At 42.4% G+C, this 13,778-nt stretch overlaps 1 protein-coding gene across 2 annotated transcripts in view; it reads left to right on the top strand.

The window, feature by feature from the left end:
- The window catches only part of MET (MET proto-oncogene, receptor tyrosine kinase), a 106,349-nt gene that overhangs the window by 3,151 nt on the left and 89,420 nt on the right, over nt 1-13,778 (top strand). The gene's annotated exons all lie outside the window — the stretch shown is intronic.

The raw sequence follows: 13,778 nt of genomic DNA on the forward strand, positions 1-13,778 counted from the left end.
TCAGCCCCAGCCAGCATGACCAATATTATTTATTTATTTATTTATCCATTACCCACTCTAAGGTCTCAATGGTTGGGGTTTATAGCAGTTGTAGTCCAGCAACATCTAAAGGGATATATCCCTCTGGTGTAAACGTAAAGTGATCCATTAATAACTTATAGTGCAAGTCTATACATTTCCACTCAGAAGTAAGCCCCATTGAGTTCAATAGTATCAGCAAAGTGTCCTTAGAGCTGCAGCCTTAAATTAAAGATGCTATACTACGTTGGCTAGTAGAGTAGTGTTACAAAGACATTTTTAAAGAGTAAGACTTGGGTTTATAATCTGTACTAATCAAAAGAGATCAAGGAAATAATAGTAGTTGCATAGTCAAATACTTTAGACCCTTAATACTTTTTTGGGAGGGGGGAGTTAAGTTCTGTTGAAATCAGTGCTTCCAATCAGTGCTGATAAATGTGTTAGAACTATACATCTGGGGATAGTGGGGGCAGGTGGGAACACAAAATACTGCTCAATTCAAAGTTTAGAAGTGACCAAATTGTTTGCGTACAGCTGTTTGTAATGAATCTGGATATTGCACACTGCTTGTGCATCATGTGACTTGAGTTGATGCTTTGTGATCCCAGTGTGTGAAGGTGGATGGTATGCATGGTTTATGTATAGCATGCTTCAGCAGGTATGTGCAAGTGGTTGCCCGGCCTCCCCTCGTTCTAGTAAACTGATAGGGTGACATATTTTGAGTAATTTTGCAAGAGAAGCTAAGAAAGGGATAAGGAAGCTATGACTCTCAATAGGTTGTTGGACTCAAGCTCCCATCATCTCATTCCTGACCATTGGAGTCCAGCAACATCAGGAGTGCCCCAGGGAGATCCTTGATAGTACGGAGCTGTGCTTCTGGTGTAGAAGTGTGTTTTCTACAAATTTAGTACAGTGGTACCTTGGGTTACATACGCTTCAGGTTACAGACTCTGTTAACCCAGAAATAGTGCTTCAGGTTAAGAACTTTGCTTCAGAATGAAAACAGAAATCGTGCTCCGGCGGCCCCATTAGCTAAAGTGGTGCTTCAGGTTAAGAACAGTCTCAGGTTAAGAACGGACCTCCAGAACGAATTAAGTACTTAACCTGAGGGACCACTGTCCTGGAGTTTGTTTTTGCGGTGTGAACTTTGCTGATGAGGATTACATTAATTGCTCCAGTAGAATGGGTCACGGATGGTGTCTTGAATTAACCCCTCCAGATAAGAAAGAGATAGCTTGCCCTGGATCTTGTGACAGACTTGGGGCTTCATAGTTAGCCACCCTGGACCAGAGGGATTCCCAAACTGGAGGCCTCCAGATGCAGCAGCATAGCTAGCTGCTCAGGTGCCCCAGGGCGGCACTCATGCCCATTTTGGGCAGCAACCCCTTCTGATGCTATCATAACTAGTCTTGGTGCAGAAAGATGGGGAATCTTTTGATATTACTACATGCACTGTAGATGGAGCAAAGTCATGTTGCAGCATGAGTGGGCATACATCAAAACGAAAATGGAGCAGCCTTAGCTAAACCACTCTTCACCTTCACCCTTCTTTTGAGCTATTCCATCCTACACAGCATGCAATGTGGTGGCATTTTTTAAAAAAAGTGTTGGCCTATATTTCTTTAACACTATTACAGATTTAATAATGTAAAACATGCCGGCAATAATATAGCTCTTTTGAAGCTTTGAAAATACTATGTATTACTGTTACAACACTGATGTTTGTTTTAAATAGATCGGAGATCATTGACTGCATTGTCACCATGCAGTGTAAATTGTATTCTAGTCACCACTTAGTGCGGATCTACGTAAGGACTTGGTGGCCTGAATGTTCAACAAGTAGTTGGCTCTCTGCTCACCAGGCATTCAGCAAGACAACAGAGCAAAGAATTCACAAATCACATTTAAAATTGCTTCTGATTCCACTCTTGTAAAATTATCTACCATTTAATCTTTATCTATGAGGTTAGCACAGCATTCATTTGTACCTTGGTGGGCTGATTACTGCCATCGCTGGTGAGGATTTGTGGGGAGGACATGTTGGGGGTGACAGGGGTGAGATGGCTTTGTAGCTGGGTCTTTATATGAGAATACTAGCAGAAGAGCAGGTTGGAAAACTGTAAACCCCATTAGATCAGGCTCATGAGGCCTGCAATTCTTGCTTACTAGGAACGATGCCCCATTTAGCATAGCAAAACTTATTTGCAAGTACACTTGCCTAGGATACTTGGCTAGGATTGTTCTCTTAGTGTCCCATGACCGTTTATAATATGCCTTTGGCAAGAGGATGACACAACTCTTTATCAAAGAGAAAATTAGGAGAGGTGTTGCATCTAACATTGCATTAAATTCAATGACATACTGTACTGACAACTGCATTTCATCGCAGTTGTTTCCATAAATCTGACAGACTGCCAGAAGACTTGTTGAGTTGCATCTTTTGGCCTTAAAGAGCTAAGATGTGCAGTTATGCTCCTATTGTTCTCTTTCCAGTTTTGAGAAGGAACATTTTGGAGGCCAGTAGCGAGTTTTTGCCGTTTATTTACCGGCTTGGGTTTGAATGCTTGCTTCTCTTAGACTAGTCAACGAGTGCCTAATTACTTACCTGGGTTATTTGTCCGATGTGACTAGTTTTAAAGGAGGGTGCATTTGAGCAATCGGGAGGGTGACGGACCCAGTTCCCACTCATTCCCAAGCCATGGTAACCTCTCTGTATAACTCTCTGGGTTGGCAACATGAGGGGCCAGTGGTACTTGACAAGGAGGTTGGGTTTGCCTCAGAATCTCCTGTTATTGATTCCGACTGTACATAACTCATATCTGCAACAATCTTGTGTATCATCTTGTTTCTACTGTAAACAGAAAGAAGAATCAGAACACAGTTCATGCCTTTTGTAATTAATTTCATTCTGGCACTAGTGGATGCAAATGACAAACTGAATCCAGGCACTCACCTACCTGTCAGAGGTGAATGGCCCAGACACAAGGAAATTTGCTGATCACTGAGGATTTGGTTCCATAAGCACAATCTGCCCTTTGATGCTATCTTTAGGTGGGCATTTTGACCAGGTTCACCTGGTTCTAACTAGTGTCTCTACCTCAAGATTTGGCAACCATAATCCATGCTCTACTTGATAACTTTAATGTTCGTGTAAGGCAGACACCCCCAAACTCGGTCCTCCAGATGTTTTGGGACTACAGTTCCCATCATCCCTGACCGCTGGTCCTGTTATCTAAAGATGATGGGAGTTGTAGTCCCAAAACATCTGGAGGGCCAAGTTTGGGGGTGCCTGATGTAAGGCTTCCCTTGGAAAGTACAGTGGTATCTTGGGTTACAGACGCTTCAGGTTACAGACTCCACTAACACAGAAATAGTACCTCGGGTTAAGAACAGTTTCAGGTTAAGAACGGACCTTCAGAATGAATTAAGTTCTTAACCTGAGGTACCACTGTATTCAGAAGCTGCAGCTAGTACTGCATATGGATCCCCATGTTTTTGACTTGGGAGAACCACAGTTATCTTACAAGTGCTGCACAGTCTTCCTATTGGCTTCTTCTGGGCACATTTCAAAGTGATAATGCTTCACTCTTTAAATCCAGATGTTTCTTAACTACAGCTGACCGCTGACCATACTTGCTTGGGCTGATGGGAGTTGCAGCTCAGCAACATCTGGAGGGCCAAAGATTCCCTAAAAGGTAAAGGGACCCCTGACCATTAGGTCCAGTCGTGACCGACTCTGGGGTTGTGGCGCTCATCTCACTTTATTGGCCGAGGGAGCCAGCGTTTGTCCGCAGACAGCTTCCGGGTCATGTGGCCAGCATGACTAAGCCGCTTCTGGCAAACCAGAGCAGCACACAGAAACGCCGTTTACCTTCCCGCCTGAGCGGTACCTATTTATCTACTTGCAGTTTGACGTGCTTTCAAACTGCCCTACTTCTGCCTTAAAACCTTCTGTTTGGCTCCATGTACCATGGGGAATAGCTCTTGCTTTATAATTGGCACTGTGGCTAGTCCTTTTCTGTATCCATTGTAATGCAAGATGCATCATCTTTGAGCTTAAGAGCAGGACCTTTCTGACAGTATCATCAGGAGAGTATCTATTCCTAGGGATATCTGGGCAGGCAGAACTTTAGACACGTTTCATAAATGGCTGGAAAAAAAGGACATTTTAGGAGGGTATTTGGTCACCCTTCAGTTCTGTGAAATAAGCTATGTATATATTAATTTGCACATTGTGGGACCACTTTGGTTTTAACAAGAAAACAAAAATTGTAGTATTGTGTCAACTCTATGTAGTGTGTCTTCATATTCTGCAAATAAGAATAACCTCTCATTCAAAGTGAGGCTTTCCATTGTGTCTGGGTCTTTCTCCTAAACAGCACTAGGTTTTCCCCCCCTTTCCATTGGCAATTATTTTAAAAGTATTTATAATTCATACATAACAGCTGACACAAGCATGTTAGCAGAAATGCTTTTAAAATCAATTTCTTCACCCAGGGGAAATGTTGTGTAGATGACACTTTAAAGACAAGAATAATTAAGTGACCTTTCTCTTACACCCCCTCCCCCACACCAATTTAAGCACAAATCTGGTCTCCTCTGAGCTCTTTGAAATTCCAAGAACATTCATTACTATGGGAAACTTTAACCTTGTTGTGTGTTGTTTCATATACCTTTTAGGAAATCAAATCAGCATTACAATCTAATTTCCACAGTCATCCCAACACAGACCATTGTGCTAACTTGTTCATTTCAGTGTTAACAAATCTTTGGAATTGTCAAGCTATTTGCCTCCAGGAAGGCTGTGTGTTATATAGGGTAATGATTGTTGGTAGGACCAAATTTCTATGGTCCACATGAAATTAATTGGGTGTGGGATATAGTCACAGAAGGACTGGGTTTCTTTCATTGGGTTGTCCATTTGACTATGCTGGTGGTCACAAAAAAAAAAAAGTGAGCTAAAGTATGGAATGGAGCAAGTGGTATTATGATAGTTCAGTTGTTTAGAGCGTGGTGCTACTAACTCCAAGGTTGCAGGTTTGATCCCCGAATGGGACAGCTTCATATTCAGGTTGGACAAGATGATCCTCAGGGTCTATGATACGATGATATTTGTATGTCACCAGTGTCAAAGCTTAGCTTTTTCTTTTCATGTTTTAAAGAAATGAGAAGTATTCTGGAGAGGTAATGTTAAGATATTGATATCTACATTTTAAAGTAGTGTATAACTGGCCACAGGGTTACAAATTACTTCTGTGTAAATATATGTTCTACTACCACAAGTCTTCTTCAACAAAGAGCTCATTGTGGAATGGCCTGCTGATGTCCTGTATTTTGAATAACCGTTTGTGCTATTCAGAAGTCAGTCTTGTATCCTGTGCGCTAATGAATGGGATCTAAGGATACAATCTATAGGAATGTGTCCAAGCAGTTTCTTATTGATAGTGGTGGTACTGTCCCTATTTTGGGGCAAGTAGCAGGGAAAGTTGCCACCACCCACATGGATTTCCCAGGAGACTTCCTCAGCATATTCTTGCTATAGAAAAGGGCTTATATCCATAGCTGTCAACTTTCAGATCAGCAGCCAAAATAAGGGATTTTCCGGGCACAGGTATGTTCAACTTCTGAGCCCCTCTGAGCCAAAGGCAGAAAGCCCAGCCAGCAGCCAAATGAAGCCTCATCAATAAGGGACAGCAGCGGGACATTGGCAAGTGTCCCGCCAAATAAGGGACACTTGACATCTATGGTTATATCAATGCCTGAAGAACTACCAGTCTTCTTAATAGGATGGATAGAAGAATGACTCAAAGCAGGGAAATGTCATGGAATGGTGGGTCATGCAAGAGTTAGAGGAGTCTTCCCCAAAATACTGTTTTCCAGTTGTCTGATCCAAAACATTTTGGAGGGCACTCAATAGGTTGAGTTAGAGTGATCGTGGAGAATGAGACATAAGACAGGGAGTAAAGAGCTATTTTTTTTTTTTAAGGCAATCATTTCTTCTAGTTCAGGATATTAAAGCTATTTTTTTACTTACCAAATGGATACTTTTTCTATCAATGACAATATTTACTGGTATTTAAATTATGGTGTTCAAGATTCTGGATTAGGAGATCTCTCCACCTCTGCTGACTTTGAATTATGCACTTGAGTAAAGATCCTCCTGCTCTCTGTGGATCAGTATATGTTGGTAGCAGACTGCTTTAAGGAATGTTAAGGAAAGTCTGAACTTGGTGGGCCTATTGAACATTTTAGCCAGTGACCTCTAAGGAGACAGGACCCTGGAACTTCGCATCCTAAAATTTGGCTGTAATACCAACTAGGAGTGTGAAATATGTTTTTCCAGCTTTGGCTTGTACCCTTGGCTGTGAAAGTCTTAGAAAATTGTTCTTCCCATGCAAATCTGTAATATAAATATGTTTTGTGTGTTTATGCTTATTGAATTTTAGCTCTCACAAAGCACAAAAAATGTGAAGAAGTGTTCTTTTTAATTTTCACAATTTTCATATTGTATATTAGTCCCACCATCATTTCTATGGTTGCTTTATACTTCTTTGCACTGTCTTTTCTTTCTCCTCATTAAAGTTTCACCTTATATGCACCAAACTTTTGTGTTCGTCCTGTGTTCATCCTTTACATGAATATTAACCCCATTTAAGCAGCATAAAGTGCCCCAGAAACATTTTTCTTTCAGATAAGTTGATCCAGACCTATAAATTTTAAGAATTAAGCTTAGCAACTAGATACGTGACATTTATTGAAATTCATTCTTTGCCATTGAGCTCATTGCTTTTAGAAATATTGAGAATAGTACGGAATTGCAAATGCAATTTGATTAAATCTGCAGTTGTTACTCTTTGCCTTCTGAAAATTGATTTCCCTCCCCTGAGCTCCAGTTGACTGCTGATTAAGAGCTCTGCACTGAGTTGAATAGGTTACATTTGTTTGTTTTCCCCCCTTTGTGCAAGTTTTAACTGGCCATGAAATGCAATGAAAACCTTAATATAATCCTGCCTCTGCTGTAATGTGTAAGTTTACTTAGAAATAGCTGTTTTGTGTCTGAAAACTGGATGACACATCTTTATGTTCCATTGTAGGAAGACAAATACCTTCTTATTGTAGATGTTTCCTGTTTTTGTGTGTGTGCTGTGGCTGAACAAGCCTTCCTTCCCATGTGGACTTTTGTTAAAATTCCTTAATCTCAAAATGGTTAAATTGAATATTTAGCTGCCACATGCAACATGGCATGTTCTGGCAAAGAGGAGCCTGGCTGACATCACATATTAGATCCATGTCTTGGAGTCTCGTGGCTTCTCTTTAACTCTGGATCTGTGGCTTGCTGAGTCTCACAGTGAAGTTTCCCTTGTGTGTTCATATGAATTCCTAGTTCCTACATCTCTTCCTGCCACACACCCTTTATTTTGGGCAATCTGCCTACTCACTCTTCTCTGCACTGCTTAGTGAATCTGAAAACCTCAAATCCTAGCATGGCAAGAGTCACTCCACCATAAGTGGCATCCAGCCAGGGGTTTACTTTGTTCTTTCCATTCTCCTCCATGACATCAGGGCCTTCAGGCAAGCAGAGTGGCCACAGGAAGGGAGATGCAAGTCATCTGATCCAGGGCTCCCTCAAACCTGGCAGCACCTCTGGCCACAGTGCAGTGATGTCATGATTCCTCAGCTTGGAGCACATTTGAAAATAAATCCCCTTGGTTATAATAGAACTTAAGTTAGGTATACTTAGAATTGTACCCCAAGAGCTGACCTACCTGGAGACAAACCCTGTGATAGCTGGGGTTTTTAGGGGGTGGGAGATGTGTACACAGTTATGTTTGAAGGGTAGCTAATGAATTTAGTGTGCTGCAAGTGCAAAGACTGGACAGCCAATACTGCTGTTTGATCTTTGGCAATTGCTTGTGGCACAACTCAGGGACAACATACCGGTAAATGCTTTTTCTTTCACAGAAACAAATGTCACACATAAAACCAGCCCTGATATTTTTATTTGGAATTCCCATACTGGTAACAAAAAATGGAAGAATTTGTCCAAACAAGCCTTTGTCTTTGAATCATTTTCAAAACATTTTTTCGTAGAAGTCTTCAGGTATGTTGTAATTCAGAATTTCCCCCAGGAAGGTACATTCTGTCCTAAGGAAGGAGTTAAAATAAAATATTTAAGTGAGTAATTCTTAATCAGATGGGTATTCAAATCTAAGAAAGAGATTCGAAAGTGCTGGCAATTAACTGGATCTGTTTCCGGATCCCATTCATGTAACCTAGGCAAGAAACAGAAGCTGATGAACTTGCTTTTAACATTTGATTTTATCCTTCTTTTTAAGAAACGTTTTACATTCCGATTAAACAGTATTAAACAATCTTGAATAAATAAATAGCTGCCAAATTCACAATCAATTTTATGATTATTCACAACTGACCATTTCACATAAATATCAACTAACAACAAATAATGAGTTCACTTCTTGCTATCTTCTGGAATGTGTTTTTTGCCTTGTAGTGCTAGCTGCAGAAAATCTGGTGAGAAATTCTTGAGTAGGTCACTTGTTGTTCCTGATAAAATGCTGATAAAGATCTTCCAGCTGGTCTAGAATTTATTGGACCTTTGGCAAACCTGCAAAGCCCTGGCTGTTCACTGAAGTAATGTGTTCCCTTTGTTTAGGACTTAAAAAAAAAATTAAATTATATAGACGCGTGGTAACATTTAGTAATGCTCTGAGATGATTTGCGGTTATTAGACATGTTAATATATTATACCCAAGATACTGGGTGTTTTAAAGTTGAGAAGCAATGGATTGTGTTCAGATATTCTGCAGGCAGATGGCTTGTTCAGTTTTTGTCACTTTGGCAGCAAGGAGATTGTAACTTGATTTCACCAACTTTTCCTTGATTTATGAATTCCTTCCTGACTTCTCGGAATGGTTCATGGAGCAAATAAAGGCATGTCCCAATAAAAGCATGTGTGACCCTGATGAAAGAGGCCTTGGACATTATTTTGAAAATTAAAAGCTTTTATGCATGTGCTTTTTTATTTGTTTTTAAAGTTTACTGTTTTTAGGGGTAGACCTAGTTTTAGGGGTAGACCCAGTTTCATGGCTGGCGCATAGCTTTAGTGGAAGTCTGGAGACAGAGTCAGCCTTTCCATTCTGTACTTTAGTGGTTCCCAAGGAGGCAGGGGAGGAGAACGAGTGAAAGCAGGAACTGGTGTTTGAATGGTCATATACCGTATTTTTTGCACCATAACACTCACTTTTTTCCTCCTAGAAAGTAAGGGGAAATGTCTGTGCATGTTATGGAGGGAATGCCTACGGGTGGCATGCCTACGGATTTTCCTCCTCTAAAAACTACGTGCGTGTTATGGTCGGGTGCGTGTTATAGAGCGAAAAATACGGTAATTGTTGAACTGGAAGGGATCCTGAGGATCATCTAGTCCAACCCTCTGCAATGCAGCTGTCCCGTACAGTGATCAAACCTGTAACCATGGTGTTATCAGCACCAAGCTCTAACCAACTGAGCTATCTATGCAGCAATACTTTTTAAAGCGTTGGCCCTATTGGGCGCCATGCGGGCTTCACTTCATCCAGCAAAAAGTATTTGGCTACCCTGAAGACACAGTGGGAAGGCACACTGTGTACAAAGCTCTGAGCTGCTTGAAGGAAGGTCAGATAACAATTGGTACATGTAATTAACCTTATGTAAATGGGTAGAGCGTATACTTAAAGCTATGGTTTTCCCAGTAGTGATGTATGGAAGTGAGAGCTGGACCATAAAGAAGGCTGATTGCTGAAGAATTGATGCTTTAGAATTATGGTGCTGGAGGAGACTCCTGAGAGTCCCATGGACTGCAAGAAGATCAAACCTATCCATTCTGAAGGAAATCAGCCCTGAGTGCTCGCTGGAAGGACAGATCCTAAAGCTGAGGCTCCAATACTTTGGCCACCTCATGAGAAGACTCCTTGGAAAAGACCCTGATGTTGGGAAAGATTGAAGGCACAAGGAGAAGGGGGTGGCAGAGGATGAGATGGTTGGACAGTGTTCTCGAAGCTACCAACATGAGTTTGACCAAACTTCTGGAGGCAGTGGAAGACAGGAGTGCTCTGGTCCATGGGGTCATGAAAAGTCGGAGACGACTAAACAACAACAACAAATGGGTAGTGTCAGGGAACTGACATCGGAGCCAGAGGTGGAGGGAAGGCTCCCAAGTGATGCTGGAGAGGGACCCAGCAGGGAGAGAGGCAGCTCATCAGCTGGGGAAGGAAATCAGCGCAACACCAGGGATAAAGGGGGGCAGATGGGGGAATCGGCAAGAGGGCTCCAGGACTCCTCGCTGGACACCAGCGGGGAGAGCACGGGCCCTCCGCTACCCACACCCTCCCTGCGCAGAAGACTTCCGCGCAGGGAGAGTAGGAGGAGACTTGGCGTCAAACAGCTTTTATGCTGGAAAAGGTTTAATAAACACCCACTGACGGATTCTGCTAGCGACTGAGGCAGCCATGAAGTGAAGGGCTGTCCAGACAGAAAAGGTTTAACAAGGCAACATAGCCAGGAGTGGCGGCAACTTACGCACGAGCAACCCCTATATTCATTACAGGTAGAGAACTGGATCCGGCCAGCGAGTCAGAGACTTGTCTTCCCCACTTCCACTGGACAACTTGGATAGTTGGATGGGAGCATCCACTGTCAAATCACCTGGCATGATAATGACATCAGGTGACTGATACCCATCAAAGGACTCAAGAGGTTGCTGTAACAGCTGTTCTGCAGTTCCAGCAACCTCCTTTGAAGACAGAATGTGCCAAAAGGGGATCCCTTTAACTACAGTGGTCAGCTGATTGTCAGTTACAGGGAGCCGCTTTGACCTCTCTGCAGAGAGGACAATGCTCCTAAAAAACCCCTGAGTATTTTGCCCTCGCCAGAGAAAGCAATTTAAAAACAGAACTTTTTTATGTTAAGAGGAAGCAGCTTATATGCAAAGTGCTGAAGGAAGTGTTTTGAATCAAAGTAGTTTCCTCTAGCCCATTTGGATGCACTGTGGAGTTCCTAGTGCAGCTGATCCCAGATGATTACTGGGGCTTTGGTTGTACAGGGCGCTCACACCCTGACAACCAGCTGACAGTGGATGCTTCAAAGCACCTTGCAAAGAACTTTGCAACCCTGTTTGTGACTTTGCCGCCGATAAGGAGTGTCTCACCCCCATCGTTCTGCCCAGAAACTGAGGTCCAGCGCCGAGGGCCTTCTGGCAGTTCCCTCACTGTGAGAAGTGAGGTTGCAGAGAACCAGGCAGAGGGACTTCTCGGTAGTGGCGCCCGCCCTGTGGAATGCCCTCCCATCAGATGTCAAAGAAATAAACAACTATCAGACTTTTAGAAGGCATCTGAAGGCAGCCCTGTTTAGGGAAGCTTTTAAGATTTGATGAATCATTGTATTTTAATATTCTGCTGGAAGCAGCCCAGAGTGGCTGGGGAAACCCAGCCAGATGGGTGGGGTATAAATAATAAATTATTATTATTAGGCACGTTGGCTGTTGGGAGTGGCTTGGTCAAAATGAGCTTGGTGGGTCAAATGGGGAAGAATGGTGGGTCCAACATTTGACCCATAATGTTGGAATGCTGAGAGAACACAGTGGAAGCTTTGCAAAAGGTTCCAGGAACAGCAGTTGTACGATGGACCTTTGCAAACGGTTCCAGGAACAGCAGTTGTACGATGGGCCGATAAAGAAATGCCGTCTTTTTAAAAGGGCAAACTTGTTTGATGGGTGTTTGTGTGTGTGGATGGGGGGCATGCCATCCTTAGGGTGGCCAAGACATTGCCCACTAGGTGGCTGTGGCATTTGCAAAAATGCAGGACAAATGGCTGCATTAGCAGTGGAAGCAACTGCATTTTCCAAACGAGACCATGTTTCCTAGGTGGTAGCTGTTCCAAACAATGTCCATTTGGCTGGGGGTTTTAAAGTATAAGAAACTGATCCCACCCAACATAAATCCTATCTGAATGGAATGAAAACAACCCCACCTTTCAAAAGCAACCCTACACCCTAAACATGTGGCTTTTCCAAGCAATATGTTCCAAGATGCAAGTGGGCTTTAATGGATTTATGATGGTGCATATAACAATAGGGATTCATTACAAATGTGATGGTCCTTGGATAAACTGTGGCCAAGAGGAAACATGGTAGTCTCCATTAGTTGTACTAGAGATAGCATCATGCCAAGAATGAGGTGAGCTGTGAGACAGGATGAATGGCCGTAGTAATTGACAATGTCAACACCTGGAAGGCAAAACAGTGGTGCCTTGTGCTCAACAAGGTTGTTCAGCAAGTAGTAGTATTTTTATTTTTATTTTTAAAAAAGCCTATTCAGATCTTTACTTCTGTTCCATTAGAAATGGCTATAATCTTAATTAGAGTTTTAATCATTTTTGTAGGAGGTCGTATCATCAACTATGCACACCAGTCTGATTTTTGCGCCAAATATTCCCCCCAAAAAACCTTAAAAATGGAGGTGGTGACTTGCAAGTTAAAACATTGTACATTAACTGAGAACTTTAATATATAGTACTGTAGTTCATTTTTAGAAGTGTAGTTTGCACACAAGTGTCAAATTCTCTCACACAATTCTTGTGATTTATTATTATTATTATTTGACATTGAGAGTTTGGTACCTCAAGGATTAGCACAGACAAGAGATAAAGCAAAAGTAAAAATATCATATCAAAAGGAAATTAGCTTCCCCCCCTTTCTTTTCTACTAAAGATAAATAGCACAGGCTCAGTTTAAAGTAATTTAAATCCAGTACAAGTGTTAGAACTTATTCTAAAGCTGGCATCCCCAACTTGCAGCCCTCCAGATGTTTTGGCCTACAACTCCCATGATCCCTAGCCAACAGGACCAGTGGTCAGGGATGATGGGAATTGTAGTCCAAAACATCTGGGGGGCCAAAGGTTGGGGATGCCTGTTCTAAAGAATGCCTCTGCAGACATGGGAGAACTAGGATGTGGTCAGGAGAAAAGAAAGGGAGGGAAGGATGTTGGTTGAAGGGATGAAGGTGGCATCGGAAAGGGACAATTGGTGCTGATTACAGCTGCTTGTTTTCAGAAAGAGAAGGGGAGGTTGTCAGAAGAATTGGGTTTTGGGTTTTTTTGGATAGTGGGCCTTTGGGGAAAATCAGAAGAAAGCTGGTGGGAGACCTTGGGGTCAATGACTGAGAGTAAAACGAGTCTGTTTTTGCAGTATGTGGGTATGCATAGTGAGGAAATGGGGCTTGAAGGTGAAACAGCGAAGGAGGAAGATATGGGCATAGCAAAGGGAAGAAAGAGAGCAGGTCTCTCAGAAGAGGAACCTGATTGGATAGAAAATGAGGGATATGGGAAGGAGGGCTTTGTCAGCTAATCGGTTTGCAGTGGGGCAGGGAGATTTGATACTTGTCCTTGTTGTGTAAGGTGGTGTGTGTGTGCTAGTGTGTTGGAGGTGAGGGTTCCTGCAAAAGGGTTCCTGAGCAGCAACAAAAAAGGGATATATATAGAAAGAATGGAGAAAAAGGAGAAGGGGGGAGCCTGCAGGAAAGTTCCTGGGCATAAGGTTTGAGGCAACTTGGGTATTCAAAGATTCCTAACTGCTGAATTGGAAACTGCTACCTCTTGATGCTCAAGTTGAGGTTAAAAATTAACATAAAGACAAATATTGCAAAGCCTTGTCTTCCTGTTGGTGAATGGGTGTTACAAATCTTCACATGGTGCCAACCAGGAAAAGC

The sequence above is a fragment of the Podarcis bocagei genome (genome assembly GCF_964188305.1).
Source record: "Podarcis bocagei genome assembly, chromosome: 10".
NCBI lineage: Eukaryota > Metazoa > Chordata > Lepidosauria > Squamata > Lacertidae > Podarcis > Podarcis bocagei.